Source organism: Chamaea fasciata, unplaced genomic scaffold (genome assembly GCF_029207755.1).
Source record: "Chamaea fasciata isolate MVZ Bird 193981 ecotype frontalis unplaced genomic scaffold, bChaFas1.0.hap1 SCAF_6, whole genome shotgun sequence".
NCBI classification, from domain to species: Eukaryota; Metazoa; Chordata; class Aves; order Passeriformes; family Sylviidae; genus Chamaea; species Chamaea fasciata.
The window spans coordinates 38,722,657-38,727,575 of record NW_027094091.1 but is presented as its reverse complement, the minus strand read 5'-3'; positions in this window follow the sequence as shown (position 1 = coordinate 38,727,575).

Here is a 4,919-nt window from a genome sequence, read left to right as displayed (position 1 = left end):
TGGTTTGGATCAAACATATCTTCTCAAAGAGAATTTTCTGGTAATCCTCTCCTTTCACTTCATTTTGTTTTGTATTTGGGAGTATATGAGTTACTGTGTTGGTTGGCCACTGTAAGCACTTCAAAACCCTATAGCTCCATGGCAGATCCCTGTCCAGTGTGTAGATCTCCTGTGCTGAATCAGGTATTCACAAAACTGAGCATGTATCCTGGGGCAGAGTTCTGCTCTCTGGAATGACTGGGGGTTTAGCCTGGCCAGCTGGTGCACAGCTCCTAATTCACTTAGAGCATCTTCCTTTGTGGAAGGGTGGAAGAATGAGGTGTCAAGCTCTGAGCAAGCCAGTGCTGTGCAGCACACAGCGTGCTCTTCCCTGGCAGCGCCAGCTCTGTGTTCAAGTGGCATGGTGACTGCTGCCATGGGAACTGCTGCCATGATGACCACTGTCCTAACTCCCCTGTTTTAGCAGCAAGCTATTTCACTTGCAGAACATCCAATCACAAATTTGCCTGAATGAGTAGGATAATGTGAGAAAGTTGCTAAGGGAAGTTCTGTTGGTAAATGTGATTTTTTTTTCTTTCAGTGTACATTAAATTAATTTCACCATTTCTATCTTTTTTTTTAATCTCTGTAACATTCAGTTTTGCAAGTAGTCTCCCAAGTACTGTGTTAACATCTCTCTGGAAAGCTTCTGGCAATACCCCTGAAGATTTCTCCCCCAGGTCCTCTGTGAGTCCTCAGTATTGAATCTGAACACTGCGGGTGGCAGAGATGGAAAATAGAGAAGGGAGAATGTGAATATGTAAAAATTGATAAAATGAGTATTGGCAAAGTCCTCTGCAGAATGCCAGAGTGAAGAGACTTGGTAGATATGAGGACTGAGAGGTTCCTTCTAGTTTTTATCCTTTGGGATACTTCTGCTGATGTCACTCTGAGATATCTTTGGGAAGCCTCTGTGTAATTCAGGACCAGGGGAACTGACTGAGTGATCAGCCACTTTATTGGCTTACTGTGTGACCTTTAATTGTATTACTTCTGTGCCACAATATTCTTCCCTCCCTAGAGTTTAAAAATAAAATTTTAGTAAAGGATTCCTGAACTATTGCTAACATTTGCAAAGGATTTTGCTTCACATAAAAAAGCAATATAACAGCACCATGACATGACACTTATTACTTGGCTTTGTGCAGTTATTATTTTTCCACAAATAGCTTTTTGGCTCAACCAAAAGGAGTGCTGGATGAAAAAGTTCAGTGTCAGCAACTTCATATCCTCTCTATTGCTTTATTTACTTCTTTCTTGAAAAATCTCACTTGTGTTCTTTATTTTACTGGGCAGTTGCTGATCAGTTTTCTCATCACAGCAAAACAAATTGTTCTCTGTAGACATTATTTTCACATTCGTTGGTGGCAGGGGAGGAACCATGTTGGTTTATCAGATTGGCAGATGTGATCTAGGAGAACTTCAGTTTAACTTCATAATCTCTATTTTCCAATTACTGTTTTATGTTTTCTTGACTGGGCTTTTAAAGAGCTGGATTCTGTCTTGTCTTGTTTATTTATAGAATAAGTAAAACTGAGAGAAAAAGAATCTGGCATAAGACTCTGTTCTGCTTGGTGCTGCTGTATCAAGCAGTGAGGATGGTACAGTGCTATCAGAGCAGCCCACAGAGAGGGTGCTGTATCCCATTGCCTCTAGGACACAGAGAAACTCTGCAAAAGTCATCAGATGATCTTCAAAGTTTCAACAGCAAGGTCATTAAAGACCTGCCAAGTGCAATGACTGTTGGACTGTAGAAAACAAAACACTATTTCAGGACTAATGGAAATTTCCACGAAACAGGCGGGATGTGAAAAAAAGCCCCACACCCACCCAACCCTTAAAAACATTGCAGGTTATAGGGTAAATGTATTAGTAATGTTTTGCGGATCTATAGGAAACTTTTCACAAAAAGAGTATAAGATGATGTCACAGTATGGGATGCCTGAAATATATAAAAGAGTTGGGGTTTTTAATGCATAATTATATTTACATATGTATGTCAAGTATGTCAAGTTTCTGTTGTGTATCATACTTCAAGTGTAAATTGGACTGTCTCTTTCATTTCAGATAAGAATTTCCTTTATTTAAAATATTGCTGCAGCAAAGAAAAAAGTAAGAACAAACACAGGGCTTGGTTCTCCAGTAGAAAAACATTTTGTAAACAAGTAGTTGTCCTTTGCTTAATGAGAAGCTAAGCAGAATATTTCTGTCAGCTCTGCTCCTGTAAGGGATTCAGAAGCAGTGTGTGGCCAAGGAGCATAAGGAAGAGTGACCTTGGTATCTTGAAATATTTCTTTGTTTTTCTGGTCTGTTTTGGTGAAGCTGTGCTAATTTGGGGAATTTGTCTTATTGTGATCCAAATGATAAATAATGTACTAGCCAAAGCTGCAAAACAGAAATGAAATACTTTTGAAGTTCAAATTATTTTTAATACATTTTGGAACATTTTTCTTAGTGGTTCTACCCTAAAGAATAAATCTTGAATATGATTAAGTTGAAGAGCCACTTTAAATCCAGATTCAATGACAGATTGGTTGTTCTACTTACTCTCATCTGTCTTTGTCTTTGGTTGGGTTTTGTTGTTTGCTTTGGGTTTCTTGGTTTTTTTTTCTTATGGTGATCTTTTTTCTGTTTTCTTCTTTTATCTTATAAATTTATTCCTCTTTCACAATATTCTTTCTTTTCTTAATTTCATTTTACCTGGGAACTCCTAAAACATAATTATTGTCATTGCTTTACCTTTTAAACTCTCTTTAAAAGTATTCTATAAATGTGTAGCTATGTAGAATATCTAGAACTATGCCCATATATCTAATTTTGATATAAGTGAGAAATTAAATATTTTCTTTTTAACACGATCTAACAGAACAGGAAGGGTTAATTGGCATACTGTAAGAGATTCAAGCAGAGGATTTGCTAATAATTGCAATTTGCCTAGCAGAAAAACTGTATAATTTTTTTTATATCGGGTAATTGGATATTACTCCAGCAGGATCTCTCCTCTCTTGTGACCAGTGACAGGAGTCTAGGAAATGGAGCGACGCTGAGTCAGGGGAGGTTTAGGTTAGGTATCAGGAGAAGCTTTTCGTGCAGAGAATGGTTGGGCACTGGAACAGGCTCCCCAGGGAAGTGGTCACAGTGCCAAGCCTGTCTGAGTTCAAGAAGTGTTTGGACATTGCCCTCAGGCACATGGTGTGACTCTTGGGGATGGTGCTGAGCAGTTGGACTTGATGATCCTGATGCACCCCTTCCAAATCCACATATTCTGTGAAAATGATAAAGCTAGTGTCTCCCTTTAAATGGACTAAACAAGAGTCATTATTGATGAGTCAGCTTTGCTTCAATGCATGGAAAAATACTGGAACTAAAAATTAAGCTCTGTATTTGTTGGTACTTAGAAAAAGGAGAGTAATGAAAGGAGGCAAGTTACAGTCAATACAGGCCTATCAAAAATACATTAAATCTAATTAATTTCCACTCAGGACTGGCTAATACCCCTTGTCAGTAGGGAAAAGGTATTAAGTACTGTTACATTAGGGCTGTGGATATTTTCATAAGCAAAGGAGATACAGTCAGGACATGAGATGATCCTTTAGAGGATGAATTCAGACTCAAGGGCTAACTCAGCAGTTTTGTGCAGTCCACTATCAGCTCTTTTAATTAGCTAGCTAGATAATAGGTTAGAGAATGTTCTTATTATCTTTGTAAGCAGCATCCTCCTGCTGCAGCAAGCCCTTTCAGGTAGGGTTGGACATTGAGATAAGCACTGGCCTGGGGGGGAATCATGGTGTTGCCCCTCAAGCACAGGACAGAACTGCTGTCTTTTTCAGGAGCCCAGTTTGGCCGGTAGTGACCACGGATGAGCCTGGCTTACACCAAAGTCACACAGATCTGCGAGTGGGCAGTGCTGGAGGTGTGACAGGGCACGCAACAGCTTCCACTCAACTTCCACTCCCCCACCTTGGGGCTGGTTTTTGGGCCTTGGGATACCATTCTTTCTGTAGGGATTGGCTCTTGGAGATGGTCAGTGGCTGAGCAGCTGAAATTATCAGAACCTGTGAAACTTGGAAAGCATTGATGAATCTAGAGGAGACAAGAAGGCAGCATGTTAAGTCTTCAAATAAGCAAAATATTTCCACTGACGCTGGGTAACACAAGAAGAAATTAATTAACTGTGCCATGAAAGATTTCTTTCAGATTTTAGCAAAATGTGATGGCTACTCACAAGGTTAAATAAGTACTGGGATAGATTCTTGGAAAAGGCTTTCATTACTAAGGGCCTGAACAGTCAAGTTAGAGAAGTATCTATTTGCCAGGAACATCTGACATGCACGGGGATCCTGCTTGGTGGAGGTAAAGAGCTTAAAGGATGGCATTTTTGTTTCTCCTCCAGCTTTATGTTTTAAGATTTTATGAAAAGAAAAATGATTCCAGAGCAAAAAGATAGCTGTATATTTCAGTCAGTAGAAAATGTTCTGAAGAGCCAAAAATCACATTTTGAAAGTGGGCACATGTGAAATTTATTTGACAAGATCCAAGAAAATTTAAAGATGGGCCCATTCAGCCTTTAGGAGACCTCTATCTCCTTTTCTCTAATATGCTAGCAGTTAGGGTGACTCTTCTTCTCCTTAACACCATAGCATTCTCTGATTTGTGGAGTGGCTGATGTTTTCCAAAAATCTTTCCCCCCTCTTCATCTAGAGAAATGTCTCCCTTGGAGGTTTTTGATTAACATGGAAAAAAGATATTATTTCACTCATGAGGATATTTTTGTGGTACTAGAAATATTCTCAAGACTGTGAACTTTATGGGGAGTGTTTAGCAACATAGATTCCACCTATTTTCCCACATTTACTTTGTAATATCAAGTCTGAGCTTAA